Below are 16,685 nucleotides of genomic sequence, written 5' to 3' on the forward strand. Positions count from 1 at the left end.
AACTAATTTAAGGCTTGGTAAACAGGAAAGAGGGTGGTCTGTGCCTCTTGCTGTTGTCCTGGCACTTTGCACAGCAGCATACCTTGCCTGCAGAGCTGGCAGCCTCTCACCCTTTTTCAAAACCCTCCCTTGCAGAGAGTTCCCTCTGCCTCCTCTCCCCTCTCCTTAGGAGTCCTCTGGGCAGCTGCGACCGCTGCTCCTGGTCTCTGAGCTGCTCTCCCTCCCTGCCCCAAAGAGAGGTGCCTCCCAGAGGCACCATTCGCCTGCGGAGGTTATGGCCAGGGCTGCTGCAATAAACAGCTGTGCAAGCCTTTGGGAAGCAGAGACAGGAGAGGGCGTCAGAGGAGAGAGGGAAGGAAAGAAGCCCAGAGGCCCAGTGTTGCCCGCAGCACCCCTGACCATCATTCAAGGCACCTCAGGGTGCCACGGCACCCTGGTTGAAAACCACTCGTCTAGAATCTGAAAAATTCTTTCTGATCTCTATTTTCACGTAGCCTTGTGAGAAAACAATTTGTATTCCTGGGTTTTATCTACACAGCATTGTAAACTTGCCTATTGCAATTTACTACTTGTGACAGCAAAACATGCAGCCAAAAACAGAGAGAGGTAAGAGCCAGTGCCAATTCCACCTGACCCAACCACTCACACTGTTCTCCCTGCACGGCTGAAACGTGGTCTCAGAAATACTTGCTGCTTTCCAGGTGTGAGGCCTCCAGGGAGCTTTCATTTGAAGACAACATGGCTTACTACATTTTGCACGCACTGTAATATTATTAATATTCCTCCTCCCCCAAAGGGGGAAGGGTACAATGATAATGAATATTGCTAATATCACAGTGCATCCAGTGCAGGTTTCTAGCAATGGTGACATTTCTTTAGAACCCGAGGAACAGGATTCTTCAGCAAGTTATGAGAACATAAGAAAATCCTGCTGGATCAGGCCACTGGCCCATCTAGTCCAGCATCCTGACATCACAGTTGACAACCAGATGCCTATGGGAGGCCTGGAAGCAGGACCTGGGTGCAACAGTACTCTTCCCCTCCTGCGATTTCTAGCAAGTGGTATTCAGAATGAAGCTTCTTGCCTCTGATAATGGAGGCAGAGCACAGCCATCATAGCTGGTAGCCACTGACAGCCATATCTTCCGTGAATTTGTCGAATCCTATTTTAAAGCCATCCCAGTTGGAGGCCATCACTGCCTCTTTTGGGAGTGAATTTCATAGTTTATTTTGTCTATCCTGAACCTTATAATAAAATGTTCTTGCTCTCAAGGCATTTCAGGCTCAAAGTACAGAGTTTCATCAGTAATAGGCCAGTTCTAACACAATGTTTTGCCGGCACAGGATGATTAGTAGGGATGTGTACCCATGCAAAAAGCTGGTCAAAATGCATCATCCATGTAAGTTGGTGTAAGAAGAATGACAGGCCACCTGGCATGCCGATATAATGAACTTCTTATAGTATCCTGGCACCACTTGTTCAGGATTGTGCCTCTACTTCTTCCCACGTGCTGCCAATCTGAGGGCCACTCCCCCACCCCATCCTCCCTCTGTTTTGGACAGGGGGAGAAGGAAAATGTCCTTGGTGGGGAAGGTGTATGGGCACAGAAGCGACACAGTGCTCTGGAGCCCCAGGTGTGAGAAAGGGTGTCCTTGTAGTTCTGTGGCCATGGTGGTGGAGATTCAAATTCCATGACTGACTGATCTGATAGTCCACTCTTTACCAAGTGGTCCCAAGGTAGGCTACAAGAACAAAACAATATTAAAACAGGTACAATTTTCATTAAAATTGTAGAACAAAGCCACAAAAGGAGCCAGGTAGCAAAATAGCTGCACTGAACAACAGTACAGGAGAGAAAACATCCTCTCAGCCAAAGATGTGGGTAAAAAGTACATCAAAAGGCGTACAGTGATGGCACAAGACAGCACCTTGGAGGGGAAGTTATTCCACAAGCTGGGGGCTATCACAAAGAAGGCCCTCTCATGCCCCTCAGACAACAGATGTGGCAGGATGGTTGAGGAGAAGGGAGCTCAGGCCTTTTGCTCTGCTGCTGGGAGACAAGGATGAGCAGGAAGAGGAGCCTCTTGGACCCTTCCCCTCCATTCTGGAAGCCAAGGAAAAGAGTATCCAGGAGGGGCAGAGGAGAAACCAGGGCAGAGGCAGCTATGGGTAGCAGGCATAAACCCCATAAACCCTATGCCCTACCAGCTGCTAAAGAACTCTCCAGACTGGAGAAATGTCTGTGGGAGAAAGCAAAGCATGCATATTTTCCAGATGTGGAACACTGCAGGGGAGAGGGAGACTAGTAATGGAAATTGAAATGCAAATTCTTTTTCTGTGTGGAAAAGGCCCAATAAATCAGGAGTGACAGGAACACAAAAGACACCATCAGGAAGCATTTGCACAATCAAGGGATGCTTCATATATCAGAGAGTACTCAGGCTGTGCCTCCATGCTGCAAATAAACCAGATTCATTGCAGAAGGAGCAGCCTCTGAATTCTCGCTGTCTGAAGAGCAAAAGAAAACATATTGTGTTCCATTTCAGTCAGACTTAGCATGTTTTCTAACATAAACAGGATCGTATTTAAAGGGCCAATTTGAAAGAAAACAAGTCAGTCTGACTTCTGGAACTCCTTTATGGTGAAAGAGGAATCTAGGAATAGAAGCTGCTCTTGCGAGGCTCCCATATAAAGTGGAAATGCAGGGCTTCTGAATAAGGGCCCAGCTGAGGAAGCGAGTCCTTAGGGGGCAGGGGTGTGTGGGAGCCAAGGATTAGAAATGTATTGTGGCAGTGCTAGCTGACAGCTCTCTAGACTGTGTATCCGTCTCCATTGCTGTCCCCTGATATTTCATCCAATGCTTTTTATGCTCAGGCAAGAAACCCTGCCTGTTATGGGAAGCTGGGGCAAAGTGCGGAAAAGGATGGATTTGGAGAGCAATTTGTCCTTTGGCCACTGCTGAAAAGGCTGATGATAATTACCTTTTTCTGGGTACTTACGCTTCACTTTTATGGCTGGCCAGCGCTGGAGGTGACTAAGGAATTATCCTGACTTGCTTGCTGCTCATAGATCCTTTTGCAATCTCTGCCAGTTAATAAAGAAGCACTTGCAGAGAGAGGGTTATCCAGCATCAGCACTAACAATTGCCAGGCCTTTAAAGAGAAAAAGAAAGAAAGAACGATACAGTGGCGTAAATTCTGTAACTATTGGTAGGCATTGCTGCTATTATGAGGCAAGCAAAGTAACAGCAGGCCAACTCCAGCTGTGAGAGACACAGGTTTATATAATGGGAATTCCATCACTTCCTTCAGGAGTACATTCTCCAGAGTATTTTGAAAACAGAATGAAGTCAAAAAGGTATGCTACCACAGATGTTTGGAAGATGGGTTTGCAAACGTATGTATGCTTTCGTATGTGTGATCTATTCATGGAGCAGAGATTTGGCAATTAGATATCTACAACGCATTCAGCTAAAGAGAACCAGTGTGGTGTAGTGCCTAGTTGCAGCATTGAGTTAGATATGTGAAAGCTAAATTCATATCTGCAATCAAGAGTGGCATTTCCTGGGTTGCCTTGGACATGACATGGCAGCCCAGATCAGTCATCAGATAATCATGTACAGTGGTACCTCTGGATATGAATGGGATTCTGGAGCCCCGTTTGCATCCTGAAGCGAACACAACGTGCATCTGCGTGTGTCGCGATTCGCCGCTTCTGTGCAAGCGTGTGACATCATTTTGAGCGTCTGTGCATGCACAAGTGGCGAAACCCGGAAGTAACGTGTTCGTTACTTCCGGGCTGCGGAGCATAACCTGAAAACACTGAACCTGAAGTGACTTGAACCCAAGGTATGACTGTATTGGACTTGCACGCTTCCTCGTCCTCCCTTCATGCACTTCCTCCCTAACTTCCTTGTTTGCAGTAACACTTGTTTTCTGTGATGACCAAATCAGGCAAACTATGGTTACTGCAAACCATAGTTTGCCTCCAAACCAGAAATAGCAACTTAGTTCACATGTGGCCTAAAGTTCTGATTTGGAGGGATAGTACAGTGGTGCCCCGCAAGACGAATGCCTCGCAAGATGGAAAACTCGCTAGACGAAAGAGTTTTCCGTTTTGGAGGTGCTTTGCAAAATGAATTTCCTATGGGCTTGCTTCGCAAGACGACAATGTCTTGCGAGTTCCTGCTGGTTTTTTCCCCTTCCCCCCCTTTTTCTAAGCCGCTAAGCCGCTTATCAGCTGATCCGATCAGCAGATAAGCCGCTAAAAGCCGCTAATAGCGCTAATCTGCTAATCCGTCAATGGGCTTGCTTCGCAAGACGAAAAAACCGCTAGACGAAGAGAATCACAGAACAGATTCTTTTCGTCTTTTGAGGCACCACTGTATATCTAATGTGACCATAGTTTGGTCAGTTGGGATGTCACAGCAAGCTACAGTTATAATGTTCAAGAAAATAAAAGAGGGACTAGATGTGCATGAAGGGAGGCAAAAGTGTATGGACCTGAGGAACAGCTCAGTATTTGTTTTTGTTTTTTTTAATAATATTTATTAAAAGTTTCAGAATTACAGAAAAGAAGGAAAAATAGGAAACAACACTACAATACATAAAAGAAGGAAAAAAACAAAGCATAAAAACCAATACAACAATACAGCAAAAAGAAAGGGGAAAAAAACACCACAAATCCCATATTACGTATCTTTAACTTCCATTTGCTTGTTTCATTGACCTCCTCACACCTCCCTTTTTGTATTCTAGTTTAATTAGTTATTTCAGCAAATTCTTTCCATCTTTCTCAATTTTTATTGAATAATTTATCTTAACAATTTAACCTATTAATTAACGCAACAAATCCTTTCCATCTTTCCCCATATTCTGTTATTCAAATTGCCTTGATTTATCTAACCTTATCTTACCGTAAAATACCTTAGAGCTTGAAACTTAATACTCAATTATACATAACTCCTTATATCATTTCTACTAAAGCCATATAGTTTCATTCCAACATTTTCCCCAATATTCATTAATTTTAGGCTAATTCCCTAAATAAAAATTTTTCTTTATAAATTTTCTTCCAATCTTCATCCAACGTCTCTTCTTCCTGGTCTCGGGTCATGTCAGCCCTTACTGTCCATTCCATCTAGTCCATCAACCTCCGAGGCTCTTAAGTCTCTTCCATGTCCCTTCTGCAGATCTTCTTCTTCTTGTTTATACCTGCACTTTTCCTTGTCTTTTGTTGGTCTCTTTCTTAATTTCTTTCCTTTCTCATTGAGGAGTAGGTCTCTGGGAGGTTCCAGCCCAAAATTATCTCCATCTCCCTTCATCAAACCAGCCCATTCTCCACAGTCCCACTCCCCACAGTCATCAATGTAATCCAAAAAATATTTAAGAGCATATTTCAAAGTCCCTCCGAAGTTAAGAACCTCCTCAGCTCCAGACTCCCCCTGGCCCACTCCAACTTCAATCTTCAAAAACAGCGGCTTATGCTCCTGCAGGGCCTCGGATCTCTCCATTTGTATTATTTGAGGTGCAACCGCAACCTCCTCCATTATCTTCTGCACTTGCCCAATCAATACAGGTTCCTGAGTTGGTCCCTGAATGGTTTCTGTATCAATATTCCCTGTTTGTCCACAGTTATTGACCACAACAGTCATCAAATCCGTTTTCTCATTCATCAAATCCATCTTCTCATGCATCTGTTCCAACAAAGCACTTGTCTTGCATAAAGCAAGCACCAAAACTTCCTCCCAGCTCATTTTTATTCAAGGTCAAAAGGACTGGTCCCACGATCTTAATCTCACAGCTGTAGAGTCCTCAAGTAGACTGCAGCAACAATTTAACAAGCTCCCTCTAGAGGAGACAATTTCTATTTGTATCCATCTTTTTAAGGCAAGTCCAACAAAGGAAAATTACTTTCATTTTTCAGATATTTTGTTTCTTTAGAATGCAAAAGGCAACATTGGAATCAGTTTATTTCTCTTCTTTAGCTGTTAAAGTATTCCATTCACAGTCAGTGAACCTCTCCAACAATTTCTGTCTCTGACACCCCGTTCCCAGGTTTGAGACGGTGGAAACTTATCTTTCTTCACTCCCTCTCCTGCAGGCTTAAACAAAGTCCCCCCCCCCTTTTCTCCTGCTTCCAAGGGGGTTTTAGTAGTTATAAATGAAGGAAATTTAGACTTTTTTAACGACTTTCCAGACTTTAGCTTACAAGGTTTTTGCTTCAGTCTATATACAAAAAGCGGAAGGCGGACTTCCTGTTTGAACCTTCCCGCTTCGGTGCCAAATTAGGATATTTCTTGATCCAATTTTCCGTTTCTACTCACGGGTACTTGTTTTAAATCCAATTGTCCACAGGAAAAAGTCAGCACTCTCCGGCAATGGCTGTGCGGCTTCACTCCGTGAAAGTAGCAATCAGTTCGTAGCACCGCGCCGCTCACCCCACTTCACTCCGGAACCCCGAAATGGGGTTCCCCGTGAGTAGGGGAGGCGCTCATGGTGCCCTGCCGAACCCCACGTTCCCAGGCTTCCTCCGCCTGGGATTTCTAGCGGGTCCCCACCTTCACTGCGGCGGGAAGACCCAGTTTCCACGGAGCCCATTCCTCCGGTCAGAGGAACTCCGCCATTCGCCGATGGCACTAACCCGGAAGTCCTGTGGAACAGCTCAGTATTTAACAGTGACATCTGAAACAGGCCTTTCAACCTAAGCTACACCAAAACATTATGGGTCTGACTCTGACCAGCTACTGTGAAGCGTTTGGTGGAAGAGTGGATATGCAAATCAGCTGAGGTGCTACAAATAGAGCAAAGTTTGATCGATATAGCTCCTGTGTTCACAGAAATTAATTTAAGCAGTGTAACCAGTGAATCCTTAAAGCTGGGGTGGCGAACCTGTGGCCCTCCAGTTTTTGTTAAACTCCACCATCAGGTCCAGCCAGCATAGCCAATGATCAAGAATGATGGGAGTGGTAGTCCAACGACATCTGCACAGGCAAAGGTTTTTTACCCCCATCTTGGTGCATTTTAAATTAAATCACCTTTGGGAAACCAGCTGCCTCAGAGTGCTATGAGAGCAACACACATTCTCTAGGGCAATGGTAATTTGGATGTCAAAGTTTTCTGCCTTCTGTGGTCCCTTGATATCAAAAGCTTTTGCCACTACCATGGCATGACAGCACTCTTTTAAAGCACTCTATGTTAAAATAAGTTTGTTTTATTGGCATGCTATAACTTTTTAAAAAACAAACAAACAAACCTTGTAGGGATGCAACTTATGATTATTGGAACTTCTATGAGCTTCAGATTTTTTCTTCCACCTTGAATATTAATTTGTGAGAATTGAATCTTAAGCCATACAGTATAGCTTTTGTGTCTTGAAGACAGGCTCAGTACTCAGAAGAGACTTCTTACCACATAAGAAATGTGTGCTAAGAAAACATTCACTTAGTCATTTGTTACTCTTGACCCCAAATCACAATTCTTATGCTCTTCTAAAAGAAACTAACATTCCTGAATATATGCAAAGTCACATTTGTCACTAATCCCATCTGGTTGTACAATATATCGCATAATTGCTGATGCTGTGTGGTGGGGTACATGTGTCTCTTTCTTTGAAAGCCAAGTGCGTATGCAGCAAATTTCGGTCTATTCTGACAGATATACAGTGCACCATTTATTTTTACGCACATTCAAAGAAACCTCTGAAAGGCGGCAGTCAGGAAGTAACAAAAAAAGAAGACATATTCAAGATACGTGTGACTGCCAGTGGAGGAAGTACCTTGGCAAAATGAAAATGGTCTTAAATCCTATGAAGACAGGAGCTTTGTAAATGACAGCACAGCCCACGTGATAATTACTGCACAGCAATTGAAGCTGGGAAGTATGTCTGAAAGGTCAACAGGACCAAGTGGACAAAGGAAACAGAACTTGGTTTTGATCATTTAAAAAACAAAACGAAAAGGCACCATAACCACACATGCAAATTAGCAAACGTTTTCGACCCCACTCCCTGGTTACCTATTTTGAAATACCTGGTGTCATACAGGTGGGAAAGGGAGGGAGAAGAGGAGGAGAACTGGCTTATCAGCCTTGCACAGTGTTGGGTTTTGAATGTACCCCTGGCACCGACCGCCCAGCAAACTGGCCTGACTTGCAGCTGTCAGCCAAGCCGGCAGCGGTCGCCTTGGCAACACTTTTATCAGTTCCTGAGGTAGAAGGAACTTTGGGCCTCTGACTGGAGATTTGTCACATTCCATGATGGCCTACAGTGTTCAGACTCTGAAGTGGCTCAGAGGATGGGCTGCTCTTTCCGGAAAAGACTTGGCAACAGGGCTTTTGTGTGTGTGTGTGTGTGTGTGTGTGTGTGTGTACTTTCTGTCTAACAATTTATGGGATGTGGTTTTATTAGCTGCATCTTTGCCTGCAACATAATTATATAGATATATTAGCTGGCCACCCTTAGCCACTTTGCGGGAAAGCATTCTGCAAGGCACATAACCTGGTTTTGCTTCACCCTTTCTTGTCAACACCAGTCTCCATTTTGAGATGCCTGATCCAAAAGAATGTCATAGTTCAGAACTCCTAAGGATCACGATTTTTTTAAGTCAAAACATTCTCTATAGGTAGGACTTGTCCTTATTAATGCATTGCAGTGTGAGTATTTTATCTCTTTTGTAGTATCCATGGTTTTACATTTTATTGGGTCTTAAATTGCTATTATGTGTTGCTTTTTATCTTGTCAAGTTGCTTTGAGACTTTTTATTGCATAAAGTGACTGAAAAATGTAATTATTATTATATAATTATAGGTTTCATTCAACTAAGTCCTGCCTGGAGTAGGCCCATTGAAATTAATAAACCTGAGGAAGGCTTTCTTGAACCAAGAAAGCCTGACACATCACAATACATATAAATAGTACTTTAGGTCTCCCAATTATTTATCTTGGACAGTGGTTGGGCTGTAGTGTCTATAGTTTCCTTGATTCCCTCCACCAACTCCTTTTGAAAAACAGTAATCTGGTTCTCTAGTAATGAGGGTATTTTTAGTAGTATTGGGTTTGGATGGATTTTGAGGTGAACTATGGTGCCTCAGAGGAATTTATTATTGTTGTTGTTGTTATTATTATTATTATTATTATTATTATTATTATTATTATTATTTATTATTATTTTGCTTTTGAAGCATTTTGTAGTATCTCAGTGATCCAGACATGGGGGGGGGGGGTTTGAGGAGGAAATGCTGCAGATACTTACCTACTGAAAGTGAAAGTTATGCCTCCTATCTTACAACAACAACAACAACACCATAATGTCAGGGAATGGGGAGGGGAGGGTTAACATCAAGCAGAGAAATGTCAGAGGGAAAGTTGCATTGTTACTAACAGGTCAAGTCTGTAATCAGAGGAAATAATTTCATCCGAAAAACAAGTGTGTTTTAGGTCTTCCCACCCAAAACCAACTTTAAAGGCATGTAACCCGAAATCTCCTGAAATTATACTTTGCAATTTGGCAGCTGTCTTGCACCTCTCTCATTCTGTAGTTTTCAGACCAATTGCCCACAGAACACAAGGTCTTAACACTCAGTGATTCCTTATTTACCCTCTCTACAGTTGCACCAGCCTGACTTTGGGGCAAACACCTGCAGTTATCCTTCTGAAATTTAGCAGAATTCATGTCCTCGGAAGGAGTAAACTTAACTGCAAATTTCATCCAATTTTGCCCCAATCTTTACAAGTTTTAAAAAATAAAATCAACCTTTAAAAGTGCTCAGCACAATCCTCCCCCCTGGACTTATTTGTTTGTAATTTGACAGGATTTATACACTCTGTAGGGGGGTAGCATGCCTGCAAATTTCATTCTCTTCTGTCAAAAGAAAAAAGTTACAGCCATTTTTTAAAAAACCCAACAGTGATTTGGGGGAGTGAAAAAGGAGCCTTGAATGGGCTCCATGTTCATGAAGTGCCTCAAGTGAAGGCAGGTTGTTTTCCAAATTGCCAAATTGTCTTTGGTAATTGTTATTGTTGTTAAGTAAAGTGGCTACTACTTACTAGCAACTGTTCTAGTTAAATTATTCTGGGGCCAGCCTTACAGATATATCCTCTAAAAACAAAAAAATAGCATTTTGTTTTGAAATATTGCCAGTTCTATATATTTAACCATCTGGATAAAATGAATTAGAGACTGAGTGAATGCACTGAGATATGCTGAAGAGAAGTAGGGATTTAAAAAGGAGCTGTTGGGCTTCTTGAAAAGGGACTCCCTATTCACAAAGCATATTCACCTTCTAATATGGGAACCTCAGGAATTTCTGAAAGAGGAGTTCCTATTCATAAGGAATATTCTACCATTTGAACCATTTAAAATATTTATATCCTGCCTCTTAATCATACTAATTCATCATACTAATTCATTGTGACTACAAGTGTAAAATCACTCTCCTTCCCATACTGTTTGTTTATATTAAATATTTTTATGCCACCTTTCTGCCACAAGCGGCTTTTGAAGTGGCTCTCAAGAAAATAAATATATATCACAGCAGTAAAAAAACGTTACAGCAGTGAATAAAATTAAACCACATCCCTAACCAACAGTAAAAGCAAAGCAAAGTAGAAACAGCAGCAACAACAGCACAAACAAACTCCATTAAAAATATTCCTGAATCACAACCTATTAAGAAACAGCTGGAATAAACAGAACAATCTTCACCTGGTTCCTGAAAGGTAGCAAAGCAGACACCTAGTGGCTCTTCCTTGAGAAAACGTTTCATAGTCAAGGCAATTAGTCAGATTACCAATGTTACTAATTAGTCTGGTTACTAATGGGAGTTATTATATATTATTGCATAACGATAATAACTCCCATTAGTTCATATTTTGAACCAGCTGAAGTTTCTGGTAATTTTTCAAAGTCAGTCCTACATTTGCATAATACATTGGCACAGTTATGCTAGGATGTTGATGGGAAGGTCATTTCTTTGCAGTTTGGCAATCAAAGTTGGGAAAAGCAATCAGAAGAGGAATAACATACCAAGTGAGGTGAACTGAGGCATCCCAAAGTGATTTACAATATATAACACATACATACACCCACATATAAAAAAAGCTTACACGATTGAATATATATAAAAAATTAAACAACAGTTACATACATTAAAACAGTGTAAAACAACAATAGCACATACAAAAAATAAGTTGAAATCCAGTACAGGTAAGTAATTCTTATGCCCATTGCCTAGATCCAGCTCCGAGTTGAGGTGAAGGAATTTGCAATTTAAATGCTACCAAATCCAGGAAATGCAAACTTCAATTGATCCTTACATTAAAATTTTACCCAACACCTTCATTCTACTTTGCATTAAAAGAAAGTTGACAACTGTACTGAATTATTCTGGAAGCATTTCTGCTTAGCATTATTATTAGGGCTTTTCTACCTACATGTTTAGAACTTTCCTTCCCGCTCTCCCCACCCAACACCCAGGATTGCCAGTTTCCTGGAAAAATGTTGTAGATCAATAAGTGGTAGATATGGGTTAAAATGCATAGCAGTGAGATGAAATATATGCTTTTAGAAACTTAGTAGAGAGGTATATTGAATTGTAGCCCTAATTAATGATGGTAAATTATAAAGGCTAACATGTATGCATTTGAAGGTCAAGCTAAATAATATTTATGTACCTATTCTGCCTCTGCTGACAGAATTGGGGAATAAGGGGAATTGGGATTACACTTAAAGTGGAACCAAAGTTCTTTGCTGGCCTGTGGACCTTGTTGCCAATTTTTAACTGGTCAGTGGCCTGCAGTCACACAACATACTGGACATCTCATGAGTGTGCCTGTCTAATGCATGACAGTCTCTCTCTTCCCATATACCTTTTCTTTGCCCACCTTCTTGGTTGAAATCTGAATAGAGCATCTCAAAGCATTATCTGCTCACGGAGATAGAATACGATTTCATATCCTAGGGAACTCTCCATAGCCTGCAACCCTATTGCGTTTACCTGGGAGGAAGACCCATTGAACTTAGTAACCCCACAAATTTTGAATGTGCTTCCATCTGGGATCCATTGGAGAACCCTACATAACCATTTTATTTCCTTGGCTTTCTCTTGATGACTTCTTTTATTTTGTGGCTGATGGATTTAGCTGTATTTTGGCTTTTAATATTTGTGGCTTTTAAATTGTTCCTGGCTTTTATTAATTAATTGTAGTTATTTTCTATTGCTTTTCTTCTGCGTGCCACCTTTGAGAGGGCTTTAGACTTCAAAGCTGTCTATAAATATTTTATATACAATTAAAGAGGACTTACATAGACTTGCATCATTAATCAGACTTTTCACATGCCCCATAGACATGGTAATCCCTAGTTGGTCATTTGAAATGGGGCAAAGGCCGAGGAGGCAACAGGGGCTAGAGGGGGGTTGTGAGGAGGAGAAGCAGAATAAGGAAAGAGGGACATGATTTGGGTGGTAGTTTCGAGGCCCCTTTTCTCTGCAAATGACTATGAAGAAAAAATGTGCACTATGAATGCAAATTTCAGATAAGAAGCGTATAAATCAAGTTGGCAAATTACACAGACTCTGAAATCAGGACCAGGATGGTGAGTGCAGAATGTGAAAATAAATAAATAAAAATGAAATGAATAAGCAAGCCTAAAGTACTTGCTCTTTTGAATAATAGGAGACTTCAGTTACCCAAATGAGTTGCTTGAGTGCCCATTATATGCTGTAAATCTCCTTATGTAACAGTTCATTTTCTTGAAAGTAAGAGCAACAGTAGCACATTCCCAAGGTGAATTAGGATTTTCACAAACGTGTTACAGGTGAACAAGATGCAATATTTTCACATGTCCAGCTGATCTGAGTTGTAGCCCGACTGTGGGGGAAGAATGGGGTTTGTGGTTTTTTAGTTGTCAGTCTGTTTGTCTCCTTGGCCCTGGCTGAGCTAGATTCTTTTCAAATCTGCAGCAAGCCAAACAGTTCTGAGCAGCATCTTGATTCCTCTTCTTATGGTCACTAGGTCAAGCTTTTATCTGGGTCAGCTGGACCCCGGCTGCTGCCAAGATATTTGACAGCCCCATTAACTATACATGATTATGTCTTGTTGTTGTTCCTGTTATACAGACAAGTTGAATCCATAGCCCCAGTTCAAACTGAAGGTGTCCCCCACACAGAGAGACCATGATAACGTGTGGTGCTGCCCTCGCAGAACTGTTGCAGCAGATGTACTAATTGCGAGAATTGGCTCCTTGGCACTATGGCTGTCTGCTTAGCCACAATGTTTTGTGCAGTTGTGGTGGCCCTTGTTCTGAGCTACTATGAATACACAAATTGTCTCAGTCACATGAATGGCCCCCACATGGAAGAGCTAGTTCTCACAAGCAGTGCCTTTGCCTGAGTGGCAGTCCAGTGGCAGTTGCTTATTCTGACTTGGTTTGCACATAATGCTAAACCATGGTTTATTAAACTATGTTTTATTTAAATCGTAGCATGTGGTTGTATTCAACTAAGTATTACTCAGAGCAGACTCATTAAAATTAATGGACCTACATTACTGATGGCCTTTAATGTCAGCGGGACTACTTTGAGTATGATTAGCATTGGCTACAACCAATAGTGTTATATGTGAAGCCTGTTCATCAGGTTAACTATGGTTTGTTTACCAGCAAACCAGAATATGAAGCAAGGGTTTCTTGTTGGCTGAGAAACTTTGATTTGCTTTAACCCAATACCCTTTTCTAACCGTACTGTGTTTGACAATGCACCCCAGACACTCATCTGACTACAAAGGCCTGAGGCAAGAGTAGCTGGGAAATAAACCAAGGTTTGGAGAAACTAGCTATGATTTAAGTGATCATCTTTGGGACAAGTTGTCATTAACTTGTGGCTTGTTAAGTAATGGCATAAACAAACAATGGCCAACAAACACATCTGAATAGTGGGAAGCCTTGGTTTCCTCAGTCCAAAATAACTGTTTCCAATTTTCAAGCTATTCTCTTCACTAAACCGTTGTCTGTAGAAATCCTTTTTCTAAGCCATTACAAGCAGATGTGCTTCAGGAATTGTGGATTGTCCTTTTCCTAACTTGCTAAGAATCAAAAGAGAGTTTTCAGAGAAATTGAGATTCTCAGTAGCAGTGAAGAAAATAAGGTCCTCATTTGAGAATTTTCAATTATAATTTCATAGTCATTGTCTCATGCCTTTAATATATTCTGCCTGCTGAGATATAACTTTGGCCCATCTTTGCCTGCCTTTAGGAGATCCTAGAAACTTGTAATCAGGCTGTAGTTTCAGGATGCCTGATATTAGTGCAGGCTTGCAAACAGCCACTTGCCTGGTCAGTTGTGGTGAGAATTGCCTAGAGACAACTAAGCAGGGAAGCTTTTGTAAATAGGAAGACAGTCAACAGTTTAGGCCTCAAATGCATTTCATAGCTCACAACCTTTTTGTAGAACTTACAACATGGGCTCACCCTGTTACCTTCTCCAACCTTGTGCCTCCTACATGTTTCAGTCTACAATTCCCAACTTCCTTGACAACTGAACCTGCTGGCTGTTGCTGATGGGAATTGGAGTTCTAAGCATTGAGAGCAGGCATCCCCAACCTTTGGGCCTCCAGATGTTTTGGGCTACAGTTCCCATCATCCCTGACTACCGGTCCTGTTAGCTAGGGATCATGGGAATTGTAGGCCAAAACTTCTGGAGGGCCAAAGGTTGGGGATGCCTGATCTAGAGAACTCCTAATTGGGGAAGGCTGCATAGCAAAGGCAAATTATGTCACTGCTGAACAGCTCTATGTCAGTGTTTCTGTGTTTTCATCTCTCATTAAGGACTTTGTTTCTGGAAGGCTTTCTAACTTGTTACAGTGCCACCTTGTCTGGTGGGAAGATTGGTTTATGAGGCAGTTGATGTCATGACTGGTGAAAACCTACCTTTCTACATTGCTTGCCTTCCATTTCCTGATTGCACTGCATTATAGCCTGCTGTGTAGTCTCTTCTCCAAAAGCTGGAATTATGACTCTTTTAAAAATCTCATTTTTATTTCATTTTTTTCCTGCTACATTGCAATTGCACTAATAAAAAATAAAATAAAAATAAAATAAAAAGCAACTGGTGTGATCACTTTGGCTGCAAAGAGAAAACAATTAATTACAGGGCTGGTTTGCCAGGAGAGATCAGGAAATGATTGATTAATGGGCCAATTTCAGTAATGGCTGTGGCCCAGGAGGGAACAGGAAATGACTTATTAAAGAGCCATTTCAATAATGCCAGGAAAAAATAGGAGCTGCTTCACACACCACAAATTAGGAGAACCTTTATTGATTGAAGGCTGCAATCTAAGCAAGTGTTCTGGAGCACAATGGAACTTACTTTTAAGTAAAAGTAGTTATGTTCTTGCCTGTGGAGATGGGCATTGCGGGATTATTATGGGGAATATAAGATATATTAAATCCTGTGTAGAATTTAAGCTTCCAACTTTAATGTGTACTTTTAATTGCTTTTATCATCACCTAAAATATCCAATAAAGATATTACAGGATGTAAGTATTTTAAATAAAATTCATGATTATCTTTTGATGATGCACAGATATAGCAATAGTTGTTGCTGACATCCGTCTGTCTTGGGAGAAAATAGAGGAGTGCACTTTGAGGGGTGAAGTCAAACTATTGGAGGTTGCAGCGCCTGCTCACTGCTATGGAAACATGCCCTGACTGCCTGTCTCCAGACACTGTGATCGTCTGCAAGGAATTCCCACATGGCAGAGTCGATGTTGCCAGCCTTTATGTCTCATTTGCAGGCATCTTTGTAGCATGGAGTTGGTCTGCCAATGGGCTTAGTACCTGAAGCCATCTCCCCATAGAGCACATCCTTGGAAATCCTGCCCTCTTTCCTTCTGTGGATGTGGCCAAGCCAGCATAGATGTCGCTGAGGTAGAAGTTCAAACATGTTGGGAATGTGGGCTTGGGGGAGCACATTTGTTTGAAACTTTGTCCTGCCACGTGGTACCCTTGTAGAAGGTGTTGAGGCTTTGCACCTGACGGTTGTAAGTGCCCCCAATACAGTTCCACAAAGCAACGTGCTCAACATGTAAACCTGGTAGACCTTCACCTTGGTATTGGACGTTAGCATTGCATTCTCCCATACCCTCTTGGAGAGATGAGCTATTACCGCAGTTGTCCAGCTCAGCATTAGTGAGGAGGTTGCTGGTTACGCTAGAACCCAGGAAGATGAAATTATCTGCCGCCTCAAGCATGTTGTCACCGATGCTGATGCATGGAGTGCTGGCTGATGGCTAACAACAGTCAACAGGCTGAAAATCTGCATACAGTAAAGCTATAATCACATTAAGCTAGTAACTAATCCTGCAAATAGAATTCCTTGCCATCTGATTCAAGAAGCCGGGTTATTTCCTTTTGCAGCAGCAACATCAAGGTGAAGTCTGCAGATGTGGGTGCAAATTTCCACTGCACTGCAAGAACAAGTTTGCCCAAGCACATTCTCAGGGAGGAAGTGTTTCTGAACCAGCATATCTAGTAAAAAAATAAGAAATAGCAGAAATGCAACCTGTTTAAAGTACAGGGAAAACAAGCATTTGAATTTACAAACTGTAAACTGTGTAACTGGCCCTTGGAATCCTCCAAGTTTTCAGTGTGTGAAAGCTTTCCTTCTCCTCCAGTATGCTTTTCCCATTC

The 16,685-nt window shown here is 41.9% G+C and overlaps 1 protein-coding gene and 1 long non-coding RNA gene across 7 annotated transcripts in view; one reads left to right on the forward strand and one right to left on the reverse strand.

Moving 5' to 3' along the window:
- The window catches only part of CACNA1I (calcium voltage-gated channel subunit alpha1 I), a 396,955-nt gene that overhangs the window by 210,241 nt on the left and 170,029 nt on the right, over window positions 1-16,685 (forward strand). The gene's annotated exons all lie outside the window — the stretch shown is intronic.
- LOC308596086 lies at window positions 1,798-8,188 on the reverse strand. The gene is made up of 3 exons (XR_014012309.1): window positions 8,017-8,188; window positions 3,001-3,153; window positions 1,798-2,105 (listed from the first exon to the last, which is right to left on the reverse strand). It is a non-coding gene; the product is annotated as an uncharacterized lncRNA (long non-coding RNA).

Source organism: Podarcis bocagei, assembly GCF_964188305.1.
Source record: "Podarcis bocagei genome assembly, chromosome: 10".
Classification (NCBI taxonomy): domain Eukaryota; kingdom Metazoa; phylum Chordata; class Lepidosauria; order Squamata; family Lacertidae; genus Podarcis; species Podarcis bocagei.